The sequence below is a fragment of the Epinephelus moara genome, chromosome 22 (assembly GCF_006386435.1).
Source record: "Epinephelus moara isolate mb chromosome 22, YSFRI_EMoa_1.0, whole genome shotgun sequence".
Taxonomy (NCBI): domain Eukaryota; kingdom Metazoa; phylum Chordata; class Actinopteri; order Perciformes; family Serranidae; genus Epinephelus; species Epinephelus moara.
The window spans coordinates 32153605-32173687 of NC_065527.1; the positions used below are offsets into that span (position 1 = coordinate 32153605).

At 39.9% G+C, this 20083-nt stretch overlaps 2 pseudogenes; both read right to left on the reverse strand.

Moving 5' to 3' along the window:
- Nucleotides 1-7396, reverse strand: LOC126384332 (gastrula zinc finger protein xFG20-1-like; annotated as a pseudogene).
- Nucleotides 7397-17401: 10005 nt separating this feature from the next.
- Nucleotides 17402-20083, reverse strand: part of LOC126384271 (zinc finger protein 271-like) — a 15529-nt pseudogene continuing 12847 nt past the window's right edge.

Genomic DNA, 20083 nt, shown 5'->3' on the forward strand with positions numbered 1-20083 from the left:
TAGATAGATCTGGAAAATCTTCTTATTGAATTGTTAAAAATTTTATTCATCCATCACATCGTTACGCACTCTTTCTGAAGACAAAATTGTAAAACGCAGAATTTAGAAATTTGAAACAGAAAACACAGAATTTAGAAAAAACAAATCCATAAAAACAATCAAAAAGGGATTACATACGGTGCTACAAAACATCTGTAACAAGTCTACACACAAGACCCAGGACAAAGATGCCTAATTGAAGAACAACTCTCAAAATACACATTGCATCAGAGTTTGTTTTTTTTAAAATAGGCTTGAAAACTCATGTATTCTGTTGAAAAAAGGTCTGTTATGACCATTTATTGTCATTTTAACTATTAGGTGGTGTCTGCGTTCAGATTGCTCGTCAACTGAAATGGACAGAAAAAATAACACATAATAAAGTATCCTAATCATGCTAACGCATTTAGAGTAGAAATCCACCATTACAATATTTATTTTGTGTTTAGAACATATTTGGGTTCTGAACAGGTTAATCAAACATTACATGTAATACCAAAAGGCACAGCGCCATAAAATGACTACATAATGTAAAGGCAAATACAAACAGAATTATTATGACTGTGTATAGGGATGATGTTATGGAGAAAATCAAATATCACAGCATTTTTTATCAAATACCTTGATACGATACTCTGATGATATTGCAGGGTTGACTATTTGGGCTTTTACAAAATATTTATACAATGAGATTTCTGATAAATAATCATCAGTAATGATTAATGTGGATATAATGGCTCAGTGGGTAAGGCAAATAATAGAACAGCTAGAACAGTCTGGTAAGTTCAGATAATTACATCACTTTAATGTAATGCAGCCTTTAAAACCAAGAAGAGACGACACCAACCATATTACGATATCCAAAATCTAAGACAATATCTAGTCTAATATCACCATATCGATACAATATCGATATATTGCACAGTCCTCATTGTGTAGCTTCATCTTAACTGAAAAGATGTATTCTGGAGTCCGTATAAGGGGAAAAAGTCTGAGTTTTTAGCTAATCATTGTTAAATCAAGTCTTTCCCTCAGTCCTTCAATTCTGCTGGAAAAAAATCTCTGCAGCTTCACGTATTTCTTTTGCTCTCACCAACACACGTGTTTTTAAAAGACGGAGCCAAGTGAATCTTTTATCACAAAGGCTGTAACTAATTAGTTTCTCCCATGTGGACCATAAACTGTACCACTCACTATGTTTACATGTACAAAATATTCCAGTTTTGCCCTTATTCTGAAAAAGAAAATTTTCCTAAGCTCTTTACATGAAAATGAATATTCCACTAATATTCCCATTTACATGCAGCCATGAGTTTCCTACCAGTGGCTGACTTGTTAGACCTTACCAACACAACCTCATTCTTTCATTCCTTCAACCACCTTCTTGAAAAGGTCAGTCTTGTGATATTTGCACATAAGATCCTACATGCAAGTCTTACATAATGTTTGAAAGTTGGCGCATTTCCTCTTCCAAACAGAAATGTGGGCTTTTTCTTTGGGCATGCATCTCTGCACCAGCCCTGCAAACTGTTGGCAAGTTGGTTTTTGTTTAACATCTCCATGACAACGCACAGAGCTGACAAGACAGACAAGAGGCCATGTGTTGCAAACTGTGGTAAAAACCCAAGTTGAGACACATATTCTGAATGCTGTATACATGTCCAAATGATGCTTTTAAAACCTGAGTAATACTGACATATCCCACATGTCTTAATCTGAAAACAAAACATGCTAACCTGTACCAAATTCATAATATTGTCATACTCAGTATACTAGGGGAATATCAGTGTGCATGTAAACATACTCATTGTTTCCCACAGAATTAGAATCTATGTGTGGTGGTAGCTGACGGCTGGGGAGGCACATTATTCTGTGTCCCCTCTCTGAATTCTGAGGTTTTTGCGGGTCCATAAAACAGCACAGGCGGAACTCTCCATGACTTTTTTGTTTTTTTTCCTCAGCAACAGCTTTGTGAGTTGAGTCGCGGGGTAGAGATTTGAACAGTCCTCAGTCTCTGTCAGATCCACCCCTTGTTCCTTCCACAGCTTCACTCTCTCGCCCAAATATGGATACTACTGGCTCCAAAAACCCAAAACGGCTACAGCCAAAATGCCAAACTACAGGCTTCAAAATGGGAGTCAAAAAACCATTGGGTGACGTCACGGTAGCTAAATCCATTATTTTTCCAGTCTATGGCTCTGCTGCTCCGTCTGTGCCTAAAGTATGTGCTGCGCTCCGGGAGCGTTAAGCTCTGAATAACTAAACGGAATATATTCCAACAGTGCTCCAAATTAATGGTCAATCTCCAAAAGTAGAAAATCAATATGTGGATGCAAATGCTGATATCAAGACAGGCTGCCACAAATGATTTCATGTGTGGGAAACCCTGACTACATAATCAAGATGTACGACATGACAGCTCCCCATAGTGAAGCCAGAACATCTGGATCGCCCTGGTGAATGGCTGCAGTAGAGGTCGTAAACCCCACATCCTCCTGTTTGTGTTATAGGGGGGGGGGGGTGACATGACTGACAGCTATCTGTGCCAATCAGTGTGATCATTGGCACTACTTGTGATAGGTCAGACAGGTATATAGGCAGGAACTTGATACTAAGGAGAATACTACTGCACAGACTCTAGCTCTAGATGACATCACCAGTGCTAGCTAGCAGCTGCCATATCCTGGATGTTTTGGCTTCATCTTTGCACAGTGGGAGGAAATGAAGAGATACTGTTCATCTCTATATACAGTCTGTGGTGTGGACAGTCAGGTGATATTTCAAGTGTGGCTTTTGTGTGAATCGTTTCCACAAGTTGAACAACCAAACCAAAGTTTCTGCTTAGCATGGATTTTCAAGTGTCGTCGCAGATTCGATTCATCTGCGAATCTTCTACCACAAACCGAACAACCAAACCGTTTCTCCCCCGTGTGGACAGTGAAGTGTCGTTTCACGTCTCCCTTGGATGTAAATCCTTTACCACAAACTGAACAACTAAATGGTTTCTCCCCTGTGTGAACAATCAGGTGATGTTTCAGCTGTCCCTTTTGTGCAAATCTTTTACTACAAACTGAACAACTAAATGGTCTTTCCCCTGTGTGGACAGTGAAGTGGCGTCTTAGATGATCTTGTCGTGTGAATCTTTTGCCACAAACTGAACAACTAAATGGTTTCTCCCCTGTTTTGATTCCAGTGCGTTCCTGCGGGTGTCCCTTGTGGCCAAAACTTGTAGCACATTCAGAGGAGCTAACTGATGTTTTTCCAGTATTAGATTCAATGTCACTTACAGGTACTTCAATATTTTGCAGCAGGTTTAAACCTGACTGAGGTTCCTGAGTGTCCTCCCAATCTGTACTGTCATCATTCGCAGGTTCAGAGTGTGAAGTCTTGTCATCAGTATCTGGTTGTAAATGTGTATCTAGCTCTGAGTTCCTGGCTGGTTTTGGTCCTCCACAGTCCTCTCCATCAGCTTCTGTTTCCATCTGTTCAGTTTGTCTTTGATGAAGCTGTGACGACTGAGCTTTCTCTTCATCATCTTCTTCACTTTTCACAGGGACAGAAGTGAGTGTGAACTTGATATCAGCCTCTTCCAGCCCTTGAAGCTGCTCTCCCTCCTGTTCCTCTTTAATGTCAGGGAGCTCTGGGTCCTCCTGGTCCACACTGGCAGTCAACTCCTGCTGCTCAGGGGGAACCTCTTCTTTGACCAACAGCTGCTGGACATCTGCTGGAAAGAGTTAACACACACACACAGACATTAATACACACAGAGACAGCTCAAACTCCTTATTGAAGGCTTCAAAAGTATCAAGTCAATCTCTTGACGTCACCATTCACCTTTTCTATAGCCAAAGTTCTGAATATTTCAAACTAAAGATTCAGCTGAGATTTGTCATCCCATTTGATTTATCCCTGTGCCATTTACGTCTTACTCATGACATTCATTTAAAATGCCTGGAGGACGCAGTGGGTCTGCAGGGTCCTGTGCTACAATCTGTACATCCTACCAGAAAGAAAAAGCCTTCTCAGTCACTATAGGAAAGCGTTCCTCATCTCATGCTCCCATCCATTGTGGCATTCCAAAGGTTCACTTCTAGGCCCTCTCTTATTCTTATTATACATGCTTTCCCTCGGCTGCATCTTTGAGAGACACAACATTGTGTATCACTAGTACGCAGACAATACACAATTTAATCTACCAGTTACACCTGACAGTGCCTGCTCACTGGAAAAGCCCTTTAAATATCTAAATGACTTCAAATGTTGGATGGTGAAATTCCTCCTCCAACTAAATGAAAACAGAACCAAAGGGATCATGTCTGGTCCTCCTAGCTCTGTCAGCAGTCTAACTAAGGCGCTTAGGTACCTATCTGCAAACTTGCACAATATTGTTAAAAATCTTGGTGTCTTGGTGGATGCTTAAATGAATTTTAACAAACAAGTCAGTTGTCCCAATCCGGAGGACGCTCGGAGTAGAGCCGCTGCTCCTTCACGTCCAAAGGGGTCAGTTGAGGTGGTTTGGGCATCTGATCAGGATGCCTCCTGGGCGCCTCCCGCTGGAGGTGTTTCAGGCACGTCCCACTGGTAGGAGGCCCCGGGGCAGACCCAGAACACACTGGAGGGATTACATATCTCATCTGGCCTGGGAACGCCTTGGAGTCCCCCAAGAGGAGCCGGAAAGCGTTGCTGGGGAGAGGGACATCTGAAGTGTTTTGCTTGGCCTGCTGCCCCTGCGACCCGGCCTCGGATAAGCGGATGAAAATGGAATGGAAGTCAGTTGTGTTGAGAAGAGCAGTTTATGGTCAAAATTTTAGCAAAATTACAGCTGTTTTTACCTCATTAGGACCTGGGAAAAGTTATCTATGCTTTTGTTACCTTTCGGCTTGATTATTGTAATTCGTTGTGGCAAATTGTTCCCAACCTGGGCCAGGAAAGCAATCTGGAGCTCTGGTCAATTCTTTGTCAACCCACTTGTATCGATACTATAAAGGTAAAACACTTGAAGCTGGCAGGACATGATGCGATAGACTTTATTGTGCAATCAATACACACAATAAAGCCCCCTCACCCTTGGTGTCACAGTAAAGTTGACCTTTGACCTTTTGGATAAAAAAAAGAAAAAAATCATCACTTTCTCATTTTATCCTATTGTACATTTGTGTGAAGTTTTGTCATAATTAGCATAAGAATTCTAGAGCTATGACCAAAAACATGTATTGTGAAGTCAGACCTTGACCCTTTAACCTCCAAATTCTAATCAGTTTATTCTTCAGTCCAAGGGGATGTTTGCACCAAATTTGAAGAAATGCCTGCAACGTACTCTTGAGATATTGTGTTCACAAGAATAGGAAAGATGAGGTGACACTGACCTTGACCTTTGACCTATGACCACCAAAATCTAATCAGTTCATCATTAAATCCAAGTGAAAATTTGTATTAAACTTGAAGAAATTCCTTCGAGGCATTCTTGAGATATTTCCGTTTATGTGAATGCGATGGATGCAAAGTCACATTGACCTTGACCTTTGACCCCTGACCACCAAAATCTTATCAGTTTATCATTAAGTCCAAGTGAACATTTGTATTAAACTTGAAGAAATTCCTTCGAGGCATTCTTGAGATATCACGTTCACAAGAATGAGACAGACAAGGTCGCAACAACGCTGACCGTTGACCTATGACCACCAAAAACTAATCAGATCATCCTTGAGTCGAAGTGGACATTTGCATATGCATTGTGACAAGAGAAGCTGGATTCTTTTCTTTTTTATAACACGTATCAGCATAAATCGTTTCCTCATGAGGTCCCGCTGCCCAGCCTGTCCCTCCAGTGTCCCATATTCCCTTACTATTTTTCTGTCCAGTTGATACTCCCGTGCTCCCTCCTTCACACTGCTCTGAGCTGACTTTTAGGAGCCCCTTCTCTACGTAGAAATTGGGCCAGAAGCAGGGTACACCCTGGACAGGTCACCAGACTGACAGACAACCATTCACGCTCACATTCACACATACGGATGATTTAGAATCACCAATTAACCTGCATGTCTTTGGACTGTGGGAGGAAGCCGGAGCACCCAAAGAAAACCCACACTGACACAGAAAGAACATGCAAACTCCACACAGAAGGGCTCCCCCATTCCAGGTTCAAACCAGGAACCCCCATGCTGTGAGGCTACAATGTTGACCACTGCACCTGCACCACTGTGCTGCCCAAACCACCAGGAAACCGCTGACAAGAAAACTATGAATTCAATGTATAAATCAGTGTTAAAGCCAAAAAAGATATCAGTGTCTATCAATGTTTATTACCGAGTAAAATAGTTTTGCATTTAGGGACTGTTTGTTACTTATTAAGGGGGAGGGGTGGTGCAAAAAAGGGGAGGCACGTCCAATAATTTTAAACACTGGGAGGAGACTTCAGTTTTTCTTATTTTGACTTAGGGGAGGGGCATACAAATTTAAATGGCTGTTTACTGTATTTATTTTACCGCTGATTAAAAAATAAAATAAAAAATAAGCCTTCCAAACCCGCCTTAAAGCATGTCTTCCATAAAACTTGCCAAAATTACACCATTTTTCATGTCAGCTTGCTTTAGAAATGTAAACATGCGTTTCCCTTGATGGTAATAAAGCCTTTTTGTACCGATTTCAACTACACCCCACCCCATCACATAATTTTTCATGAAACTGTATACAGAAAAAACAAGGCTTTTTACAAGGCTCAAGGAAATATATTTGAAGAGTCAAGGAGGGTCAAAAAACGCAGTCACACTCCAGCCACTCCCCTTCTACGATAAGTAAAGAACAGTCCCTTACATGCTTAATAATGAATTTGTAACGTTTAATGAACAAACCTGCTCTGTGTAACTGAAGCCGAGGGTTGAAAACAGCGTCCAGTAGTTTCCGTTGTCGCTCGTTCTCCTGTTTTGATCTAGAGAGTTCCTCCTCGTACTCTGCTATCGTTCTTTCAAACAGCCCAAATATCTCTTCCAAATATCTCTTCAGCAGCCGCAGTTAGTCGCTGCTTCACCAACGCTCTCAGCATTTGGGCTTTAGGCATTTTCACACAATGACACAAACTTTTTCTCCACGTCAAAAACAATGTTTGCTCTCAATCAGTCACTCTGACAGGCGCTGTGTTGCTAACTTCCGTCCCCGTCAGTCTGTTTCTAGCTAGCATGCTAAGCTAACTTTAATAGCTTTGTAGCCTAACGGGAGATGAGTCAGAGGAAAAGCATTAATTGAAAAAGTCCATTCAGACATACAGAGGCCCTGGTGGATCACTACTGCTGGAGGTCACACACACTTTCTCACTAACAACACACGGACACTGCTGTTTCTGCTAATGTAAAGCGCCATATTGCTCAAAGAGTAATATCCGGTTCCGCTGTAACTTGTTGTTCTTCTTCTAATAAAGTCCCGGCAGGCTGTACGCTAATAAAGCGTAATGCTGCCCTCCGCAGACAAGAGTTTACTATTCACTCTATATTTTTGAATAAAGTCCAGGGGCCGTATTCACAAAGCTCCTTAGCACAAAGAGTAGCTCCTAACTATAAAAGTATAAGAAAATTCTTATATTGTGACATTTTCTTCGAATTTCCCCTTAAAGTTAAGTATAGGTCCTTGTAAAGATAAAAGTTATTCACAGAGTATCTCAGAACGTATAAGAGCTCCTAAGGTGAAAAACTGTTAGGAGCAGGGAGGAGGACTTTTAAGAGGCTTAAGAGTTTCTTAAGTAGAGGAGAAAATGGTGGAAACACAGTGAGAACGGAGAAATATTCTTCAAACACTGGATGATGGTGAGTAAATGAAATGCTACAGATTAGATCATGCAGGGATACTATATTTGGTTGATCTTATTAGGGATACACACACATTTCCTACCTAACGCAAAGACACCAGAAATAAAATAATCACAACACTAAGATATTTGGAAAACTGGAAAAATGCAGCAGTCCAGCAGTGATGACTTGAGTCTGTCTCAAACTCCCATCAGCAGAATGATCACACAAACAATGACAACACCTTAGCAGTCTCATGTTGACATGCAGTTCATTTCATTTCCACTGGGTGTCCACACCTTGCAGGCTCACAAAATGGTGTGACTGTGACAACCAATCACATCTGTTAAAAGAATGCATCATACTCTACAGTCTATGATCATACTTAGCGAAGGGGTTGGTGGCGCGGGAGTGAGCACGGGACATTGGAACACATTGGGTCATAATATGATTTGTGACTGGATCAGAATGGCAAGTAGCTGTGGTTTATTGGAGGATGAAGAAATGGAGGCTGAATGGACAAAATTGTGAGTAATAGGAGAGGATGTAGGAACAGAAATAGCCGGATGACACAGTCAGGAAAACGGGCATTAGAAGAGGACGAGGAAAGGCGACTTGTGAGGAAGAAGATTATGATAGACGAATTTAGGGTAATTCTTAAATTTAAGGTGGGACATGAGCTAACATTGGTTAGCCCACTTACTCTGACGAACGGTTTGAGGAAGGCAGTTGGAGATATAGAAATGGCAAAGGTATTGCGTGACGGAAGTCTGTTGATAAAATGCAGAAGTGCTAACCAGAGGAATGAAGTGATGAAAATGCAAACTGTGTGTGAGAAAGAAATTTCGAAAAGGAGGATACTTCTTGAGAAGAGAGGAGCTGGGGAGTGATAACAGGCATCCCCACCAGAGAAAACCTAGACGAACTCAGAAAAGTGTTGAAAGGAGGGAAAGTAATAGGAACCAAACAGCTGAAAGTCTTCAGAAATGGAGAAAAAGTTGACAGTGAATCTGTACAGTTCAGTGAAGACGAACTACCTGTAAAAGTGATGGAAAATGTAGTAGCAATGATGTGATTAAATGTGATAACTGCAGAGGAAACCACACAGCAGCTTATGGAGGGTGCACAGTCAGGAAGCAGGCAGGAGAGATTCAGCAACTGAAATCAGAGTGAAAAATAACATATGCAGAAGCAGTAAAGATCTACAACAGTGAAAGAAGACCAAGCCCAATACAACAGCAGGACCAGGACAAACTCAGAACAACAACACAGGAATATTGATGGACAGATAAGTGCTATTTTTCGCTTACGTCATCAACTGCTCAGAACAAGCAAAAACCAAGACAGAAAAAACAAAACAAAATCATAGTTAAGGCAGCAGCCAAATTCCTAAATATGAAAGACCTATCATGGGAAAAGATACATGCAGATCTTTGTCAAGGAGAAGGGACCTCAGAGGGAGCCTCTGTCATCATACCATAATCTTATTGCTTCAGTGGAACGCTAGGAGTCGTTCAGGAGTTTAAAGGCTATATCAACAAATTAAAAAGGAAACCAGATGTCATGTGCATACAGGAAACATGGCTCAAGCCAACAATGGACTTCATAATTAAGGGAAAAACTGCCATACACAAAGACAGAGTCAATGGAAATGGAGGGGTGTGGGCAATATTTGCTAAAGAATGTATAAAGTATAGAGTATTAAGGACAATTCAAGAATAAGAGCTAGTAGTTATTGAAGTTCTGTATGGGACAAGAGGGAAAGTGTGAAGGTAATCAGTTTTTATAACTCATTCAAAAGATTAGAGAAACGCAATCTGGAAGCAATATTGCATCACTGGAGAGAAAATATCATCTCTTATGGTGACTGAACTGCTCAGAGCACAGTATGGGGAGAGACAGCACAGTATGGGGAGAGACAGAAGATTTAAATGGAGAAATTATGAGGAAGTAATGGAGGAAAACGAATTGGCATGTATAAATGATGGGTCAGGCACAAGGGAGGATTTGGGGAAGGGAACAGAATCAGCAATAGATCTCACCTTGGTATCACAATCTTTAGCTGGGAAAACTAGGTAGTAAGTACATAAAGGAAGCACTATAGGAAGGGATCATAACCCAATATTTATAAACACAGGAGTGGAAAGGAAAGGAAATAAGGAAGGAAATAAAACAGGATGAGAGAGAAGGAAGATGGATATTTGATAAAGCTGACTGGAATAAGTTTATAATAACAACTGAAGGAAACTTAAGAAAGGTAAATATAAACCAAGACATTGATGAACTCAATGCAGAAATAAGCAGCCTTATTCTAGGAGCAGGAGACAGAGAGAGAGAACAGTAGCAAGAAACATAGAAGCACTGCAAGATGATATGAGGATGGGAGTGCGAAGAAAGAAATCATCAAAGTGGATTTAGAAAAGGAAGGATTACAATGTTTAGAAATGTTTAGAAACTGGAATTAGGAAAGCTCAAATTATTAAAAAAGAGTTCAATGGCTAAATTTTTGATGTGGAGAAGGCTTATGATATGATGTGGAAACAAGGTGTAATGATTAAGTTATATCAAATGGGAATAAGCAGTAGAATGTATGGATTAGAAACTTTTTAATGGATAGATTAATATCAACATTTCTGCAGGTGTAACAAGGTAGTATTACACAACCACATTTTTTCCCAGTAAACAGTTGCAATATACACAGAGAGTAATACTACAAAAGTAATCAGCAAAATGAGTAAATACATAAATATGTTAAGGAAGAGTGAAAGATAATCAAACAACAGAAAACATAAACAACAGCAACAAGCAAAAGACAACAACAGCAGCAAAAAAAAGAAAAAAAAAAAAAGAACTGTAATGTGATATATAGTCAGCATGTACTTCCTGGAATACTGTCCAACCAATCGTACCATGAAATTTTAGTCCAGTGAGATAGATTGCATTCTTTGGAAGTAAGAGATGAGAGGCTGCCAATACCTGTAAAATTTGTCTGTTGAACCACGAATGGTGAATTTGATCTTTTCCAGTTTTATGAATGACAATAGGTCTCGCAGCCAAGATGTATTTGAGGGGGGTGAGCGACTCTTCCATAGGAGGAGAATCCGACGACGGGCAATTAATGAGGCAAAGGAGAGAACATTAATTTGTTTAGCAGTCATTCTAACTTCCTCCTCAGGGATACCGAAAATGGCAATTTGAGGTGAAGGGACTAATGTCAGCTTGAGTACCTCTGACATAAAATTAAAGAAGGACCTCCAGTACTCTGCCAAATTTGGGCATAACCAAAACATATGAGACAGGTCTGCCGGCGCCTGAGAGCACCTATCACAAGTATCAGAGAGATTTGGGTAAATCCTTGATAATCTGGCTTTACTATAGTGGATCCTGTGAAGTACCTTAAACTGAATGAGGCTAAGCCTTGCGCAGGAGGAGGAAGAATTTATTGCATGTAATGCATCGTCCCACCACTCCTCAGTCAAGACGATGCCCAGTTCAGCCTCCCAACTAGTCTTGATCTTATGCAGGGCTGGGGGTGGGGTTGTCCTTGATAAAAGATTATAAATAAAGGAGATATGTCCCTTTGATAAGTCACCAACTGGAAGAAGATGGTCAACACCTGAGGGCGGTGGAGCTTGTGGAAATGCTGAGGAGTTGGATTTGACAAAGTTGCCAATTTGAAAGTATCTAAACAAGTCAGACTGCTGAAGGTTGAATGTGGAGCATAACTGTGAAAAGCTAGCAAAGAGACCATCAATATAAAGGTCACCTAGGCAGGACAGGCCTTGTCCAGGAAGCAAACTTTGAATTGATCCTGGCTGGTTGAAATAGTTGATTGTTACAAATAGGTATAGCTAATGGATATATAGAATAATTTATGAATTATTGGATTTTTACCTCCCCATATAAAATTTAAAATCATTGAATCCAATTGACAAAAAAAGTGTTTAGATAAGAAAATGGGTAGACATTGGAATAAGTATAAATATTTTGGAAGCACATTCATTTTAATAGATTGTACTCTACCTATAAAAGAGAGAGGTAGGTTGCTCCATCTTTGTAGATCTGACTTTACCTTGATTGACAAAGATGTAAAATTTTCCACTTGAAGAGAGTGGATGGAGCTAGTGATAATGATTCCTAAGTATTTAAACCTAGTTGTGGATAGTTTGAAGGGTATACTAGATTGTGGTATTTCACGGGCTAACTGGTTAATAGGAAAGCATTCGCTTTTCTGTATATTTAGTTTGTACCCAGAGAAGGTGCCAAAGGATTTGAGAGTAGATAAAATATGTGGGATGGAAACTACTGGGTTGGAAACATAAAGGAGCAGGTCATCTGCGTACAAGGACACCTTGTGCTCAATTCCGCCTCTACTTATACCTGAGAACATTGTATTATCTTTAAGAGCAATTGATAAGGGTTCAATAGTAACAGCAAAAAGGAGGGGGGAAATCGGGCATCCCTGTCGCGTGCCGCGCGTGAGTGGGAAGAACTGTGATCGTTGAGTATTGGTACATACACAAGCTTGTGGTGAAGAATATAGTAAGTATCCAGGAAATAAATTTTTCTCCAAATCCAAATTGGTTCAGTGTAAAAAATAGATGACCCCACTCAACCCGGTCGAAAGCTTTTTCCGCGTCAAGCGAAATAACCATCTCTGAGCTAGAAAGATGTGCCAGGGAGTGAATGATGTTGAGAAGTCTCCGTATGTTTGTATATGAATGCCGATTTTTAATAAACCCTGTTTGGTCCGTCGAGATAATAGAGGGTAAAACAGTTTCAATTCTACAAGCTAAGGCCTTAGCGAGGAGTTTATCATCTACATTAAGGAGAGAAAAATAGCTCAATGTTTTGAAATTTTAATGGTTTCTCTATCTAAAAGTATGTAGGAGTAGTAAATAATCAAAATCAAAATGTACAGGAGAAGGAGTAGAAGCAGTACTACCACTACTACTAGTAGCAGCAGTAGCAGTAGTTCATACTTTAAAAAGCAAAAAAAGTAGAAAAAATGAAGTATGAATGTCCTTTAAGAACTGACCATTTTGGCATTTGAATGGTTTCTCTCTCTAAAAAGTATGTCAAAGGAGTCATTAATCAGAAAATGTACAGGAGAGGTGGTTGTAGTAGTAGTGTTACAGAGACAAGCAGGAGCTGATGGAGGTTTAATCAGCTTATCAGAATCATCTGTGTGTCTGTTTGAAATAGCTGAGTCATGATTAGAACACTGGTTAGTAGGTTTGAGGCATGAAATTTGAAAAAAAAAAAAAAGTCCTACTGCTTAAATTGCCTACATACGTTTTACTACATACTTTCTTTTTTACTTTTCTAGGTACTGCAGCTGCCCTTATAAAGTGATTTATGTACTGTTGCATTCAGTTTACACACTATCAGGACTTTCTACCCATTACCATGGAGACAAAACAAAAGACTGTTCACCGAGCTCACCCGAGACAGGGGTCAAGTAGTGGAGCTCTGTTTTGCAATAACATATTCATGATAGTAAAAATACATAGGCTATGCATTTCTCTGTCATTGTTTTTTAATACCTGTTGTCACAATGTGGTAGGACCCTCATTGCAGCACCAAAGGCAGACAGGACAGATTTTAATGACCTTTAATATACCGCTTGTCAAATACGGATTGAGCAGGCAGGTGAAATACCATCACGTCAGACATCTGTTAAGTCAGGTTCTTGTCATGTTGAAAAGTTCTCCATTGCCTCCTCTATTGTTGGATGCATCAGCAAAGACAACAAGGAAGAGAACATAGGACTGATAGAGGGCTTCATGACATGGTGCAACAACAATCACCTGAAACTCAATATTTACAAGATATATCTACCAGAGGAATGTGGGTCCAGGGAGAGGAAATTGAGAGGGTGGACTCAAAATCAATGAAGAACTGTACTGTTCTCAAAACATGCTCTTCCTGAGGAGACTCAGTCCATTCAGTGTGTGCAGGGGGCCCCTGAAGACCTTTGACCAGTATGTAGTATTCAGTGCACTGTTTTTTGCTGTGTTGTGCTGGGGTGGTAACATCAAGGCTGGTGGGGCCAAGAGATTTAAAAAAGCTGGTAAGGAAGGCAAACCCTGTGATCACGCTGAAACTGGATAGTCCAGAGACAGTGGCAGAGAGGAGGATAATGGGCAAAATCAAAGCCATCTTCCCCTGCAGTGCTATCTGACAAATTGTGGCAAATGGCAGCTTGTTCAGCCACTGGGTCATCCCACCTAAGTGGTTCAAGTGCTCCTTTGAGCCTACTGGTACTGGCATCCCCCTTACCCCCCAACACCCTTTTCCAAAACGACAAACACGCACATTCTACATTAGACTGATTAATATACTTCGCGATATATTTGAAATATCTTCTATGTTATACTATATTTATTTATGTAATTTTTTATTGTTGTATAGGCAGTGACGGGGAGAGACTTTTGCATGTCATACCCTTCACATTATTATCTGTGTACTGTTCTTATAACAAAAAGAGAGGAAAAAAAGAATAAGTAAAAAATAGAATGTGAGCAGATTTCTCAATTACTCAACACTGCATCTTTTGCACTTACAGCTATACCTCCTACTACTGATGGTGATAAAACATATATTGTTGAGCTTTGTCTTATTCAACCATTTTTTGGGGGGGGGGGGGCATTTTTAAGCCTTTAATTGATAGGACAGACAAGTGTGAAAGGGGGAGAGAGAGGGAGTGACATGCAGCAAAGGGCCACAGGCTGGATTCAAACCCGGGCCGCTGCGGCAACAGCCTTGTACATGGGGCGCCTGCTCTAGCACCAAGCCACCAACGCCCCAACCATTTTAAAAACAATTACTGTTTAGGCATTATGAATTTGAGTTTTGCAAGTGCTATGGTTGTGCATGTGTTTTTCATATTTTTTAATATATCAGGTGTGTCTGTTATACTGTTGATATGTCATATATTGATGTGCTAATTTATTGTTGCTGACAGTACAACTACATTTTGAAACATACTTATTATGACTACAAAATTGTTTTTTTGCAAAATAATAATCTAATTGAATACAATTAAAACCTATTTGCATTGAGGTCACCTGTCACCTGCCTCATATTTGTTGAGACATTAAAGGCAATGGTTTCTTATGCAACGTCTTAAAAAAAGTACATTCCACAAAGGTTCTAACACAAACTATTTCAGTATCTTACCTCTTTCGAAGTCTTTCCCTGCTTCTGTAAATATCAGTCTGTGATAAATATGGAGGAAAAGTTGATCATTTTATTTCAAGCCTGTGCTTAACGTCACCATCAGCCACACAACACATATTCTGTTGGCAGAATAAACTTTCAAATCAGAGATGCCCAAGATGGGAGACTCCTGTGCATGCTTGACATGACCAACGAAGAAGAATATCTTCCGGTTTCAGAAAAATGTAAAGACTGCCGTGTTTTCTTTCATTCGTTTTTTTTTTTTTTTTTTGGTATTTTATGTTTTAGAATGGAGAACTTGAAAAGTGAGTGGTATTTCAATTTTGTTTGTATTGTTTATGATCAGGAAAACTACAAATGCCTTGTTTTTCATTTTTTATTTTAAAATGAAAATCAAATAACAATTTATTTATCATGTCTGGTTTAGAAAGGACTATTCAAAGACCAAAAAGTACACTGACCTATGTGCAACAATTTGAGGTAATATGAAAATGTGTTAAGAGCAAAGGCTAACGATTTGCTCATTTAAATTTAATTTTATTTTCAAAATCTAAAATAAATTGTAGACGAAATAATGGCCACCATTACAAAGATATATTTTTATTTAACATAATTATATGAACATTGAACCATATTAAATCTGACTGAATATGGCTGCAAATACATTTAGGAATTGTGAAAATGTTAACAAATTTGTAACACATAGCAATATATAAACATATATATATATATATATATATATATATATATATATATATATATATATATAACTGTGGCTAAACACACACAAAAAAACCTAAAACAAACACACATTGGTCATGTCAAAACAACAGGTAGCCATCACTGTTCAACAACATTTATTTGTGTGATAGTTATGTCAGTAACTGTAATGGCAACCTTCAGAGGAGGCACCATCATTTTCGGTTCTATCGGTGCCCACTGTTCCTCCGAGATCTGTAGCTCCCGGCCATCATCCAATAGTAAAATGAGGGTGCCAGCTTTTCCCCTCAGCCTCCATGACGCTGTACGCCCCCACGCAGGTGTCACTTTTGGTTGAGCACACCTGTTGAGAGGAAGTTAACAACAGGTACCATTTTTCAATATGTTCTCCCTCCATCACTAATGATCAAAACATGAAATGGCTTCAATCACTTTGTTCTCCCTCCTGATCCTTAACATATTTAACATTTGCCCACACTGAATAATTTTGACTTGATGCAAATACAATACTTTTCCTAGAGCATTTGTTTTAACTGTCGTGTCAAATCAATTGTTTTTACATTGTGAAAAAACACTTGGCTCTGCTTTTAGGTTTTAGAAAATCTGGGCTGTGACAGGAGACTTTGACCAATCACAGGCCATTTTCAGAGAAAGCAGCTGTCAGTCGTGTCAATCACTGCTCACAAATTGGTCACTGGCACACAGTAAATATGCCCTGTTCTTTCGACATTGGATTGTGTTGTTAATGTGCTAACAGGCCAATGTCAAGACAGTCTTCCTGTTTCCCTTTTCTAATGATGAATACAGATGATCACCATCTGCTGGTGTGGAGAGTTATTTTCTCTCACACAGGCACAGAACCTATGTGCTGGTTAGCTGACTGCTGCAGTCTTTGCTGTGTGTTCATGTGCATCTTTTTAGCTGAGACATGGGCAATGTGAGGTGACAAAACAATGAGCTTTTGTTGCTGCTTGTTCTTTGAAGTCGCTTTGGTGTGTCTGGACCTTTAAAGCTTATGAACACACCAAAGTCTGAAAAACAACCATCTGAGGTGTGAATGCACTTTTGGCTTTGGCTGGTGGAGATCTCCACCCAAGCCCAATTTAATCCCTTCTTGTTCACTCACCATTGCAGGCAGTGTGAGCAGTACCCAATCACATCAGTTAGTAGGAAAAGTAGGAGATTCATGAGCACTCAGATGTTTGACAGGCTGACCCGGTGCGTACCAGACTCTTTGTTCATTTTCACCTCTTGATAGTATACACCTGCCTGATCAGTGGTGTCGTGGAGTGTAGCGGTGTATAGCCACTGCTTCCTTGATAACCTACCTATCTACCTAACAGTACACGCACCTCATCAACTACCACTCCACCATTGGCTGTGATAATGGTTCAGACCCACCCTCAGGCTGCTGAGGCAAAGCCTCGATGAATGAAATATGATAAAGTCACAAACAACAGAAACATTTGAGTGGGTCCGCTCCATTGTTGTGGACTGGTGCACCACTTAACTCAATTTGATAAGATATGATATAAATGTACACACACATACACATGCATATATACAAACGCACACATGTATGTCTATATATATATATATATATACATTCACACACACATAATGATTAGAAAGTGGTCCCTGCTGCTCTCACCAATACACTTGTGATTTTTGAAAGTATGGAGCTAAGCGAAACCTTTCCTACAAATTGAACAACTATATGGTTTCTCCTCTGTGTGGACAGTGACATGTCATCTTAGAGTTTGCTTTTGTGAGAATCCTTTATTACAAACTGAATGATCAAATGTTTTTTCCCCTGTGTAGACAGTGAAGTGTCATCTCAGATGTTCCTTATATGCAATTCTTTTATTACAAACTGAACGGCTAAGTGGTTTTCCCCTGTGTGGATTTTCATGTGTTTAACCAAAGTACTACTGGTAAAGGAACTACTTTCACAAATCAAGCAGGTGAAATGCTTTCCCTCTGAATGAAGACTCATATGAGTCATTAAAGAGAACTTTCGAGAAAATCTTTTGCCACAAACTAAACAACTAAATGGTTTCTCTCCTGTGTGGACTGTCAGGTGTCTTCTCAGTTTCCTTTTGTGTGAATCTTTTCCGACACACTGAACAACTTAATGGTTTCTCCCCTGTGTGGACAGTCAAATGGTGTTTCAGATGTACCTTTTGTGCAAAATTTTTACCACAGACTGAGCAAATAAACGGTTTCTTTACTGTTAATTTATCATGTTGATCTGTTCTGTGTGACATCTATTGCACGTCTGTCCGTCCTGGAAGAGGGATCCCTCCTCATTTGCTCTTCCTGAGGTTTCTACCGGTTTTTTTTTTCCCTGTTAAAGGGTTTTTTTGGGGAGTTTTTCCTTATCCGCTGTGAGGGTCCAAAGGACAGAGGGATGTTGTATGCTGTAAAGCCCCGTGAGGCAAATTGTGATTTGTGATATTGGGCTTTATAAATAAAATTGATTGCTTGATTGATTGATTTCTTCCCAGTTTGGACTCCAGTGTGTTCCTGCAGATGCCCCTTGTTGTCAAAGCTTCTTGTACATTCAGAGGAGCTAATGGGTGTTTTTTCAGTATAACATTCCACACCGCTGACAGGTACCTCACTGTTTTGCAGCAAGTTTAAACCTGACTGAGGTTCCTGTGTCTCCTCCCAGTCTCAACTGTCATCACTCTCAGGTTCAGAGTGTGAAATCTCATCATCAGTATCTGGTTGTAAATGTGTATCTGGATCTGAGACCCTGGCTGGTTCTGGTCCTCCACAGTGGCCTGCGTGTTGGGCACAGTGCTGGAGAAAGTCACGTCGTTTTGATGTTGACAAGCTCCTCAGAAATTGAGATGTACTGTGTTCAAGAGACATTTTTAGGTAAAGTCTAAATTCATTGCACTCTGATTTTTATGGGGCTGGTGAATCCACCACTGACCTCAGTTCCAAAATCATACAAGGAAGGATACCAGGGGGAGTGGCTATCCTCTGGAAAAAGAAATATGTCTCTCTGTTTAAAGTGGTTAGATTGGATGTGGATTGGGCTATTGGCTTATAGTTTGAGTGCAGTGACACCAAGTTCATCATCTTCAACATATACTGTATACACCTTATGAATGTTATCAGAATGGGGCTGAATATCTCAGTAGATTAGCCTTTGTTAGCTCCTTTATTCAAGATAATGCCTCCACCTGTATTGATGTTGTAGGAGACCTGAACACTGTAATTTCTGATGAAAATTCTCCTTTTGCTAAACACCCAATATACTTCTGCTCTGATGGTGGGTTAATACTCTCTAGCAAGGTGCTTATGCCTGCCAACAGTTACACTTACATCAGTGAAGCATGGCATATGACTTCATAGCTTGATCATTGTATTTGCACAGCTGACTCACATGCCTCTCTGGATGCCATGGATATATACTATGCCATTGCAGATCATATAACCTTTGCTATATCACTCAATGTAGAAAAGCTACCTATGATAACAACAGTGGCAAATAGCATGGATACGGGGAAACTGGAGTGGTCTAATTTAACTAATGAAAATGTTAGGAAATATACTTCTCTCACAGACACTTTGCTGTGAAATACTGAACTGCCTAAAGATGCTGTATGATGTGGTAATGTGAATTGTAGTAACCCACAACATAGTATTGATTTATGTGTTTTATATGAGTCTATTGTGAAGTCACTTCATTTGTCAGGTAAGCCTTTTTATAAACCTCAGCCAAAGAGATATAATATCAAGCCTGGCTGGAAGGAGTATGTGGCAGAGCTCCATACTGAAGCTAGAGCAGCATTTAAAGCATGGGTAGACTCAGAACAAACAGGCAAATGCAAATTTTAAATATGCTCTTAGATTTATTAAAAGAAATGAAAATTCTTGAGATCTGACTTATTGGCTAAAATTTTGCAAAACAATAGCTATAATGACTTCTGGGATCCGTTTCACAAAGCAGGTTCAACAAACTCTGAGTCTAATCCTGAACTCTGAGTTGATCTACTCTGAGATAGGAAACTCTGAGTTTCCGGTTCCAGAACAGCTGATTTGAATCAGTTTAATCAACTCGGAGTAGTTTCACCTGGAGTTAAGCGCGTGCACCACAACTATAAAAAGCCAGCATCAATGGTTTTTGATTCTACGAGTCACCATGGCAACGTGGAAGAGGAGGGCTGCGTTTTTCACCCCACTAGAATTAGAAATCTTAATGCGCTCATACGGCGAGTTTGCACACGTTTTCAAAAAGAAGTGCAACACCGCTGCAGCTGCAAAAGAGAGGGAGACGGCGTGGGAGAACATTGCTGCTCGGGTCAATGCATAAGTTTAAATGTAGTCCTTTGCAATCACAATAATATTAC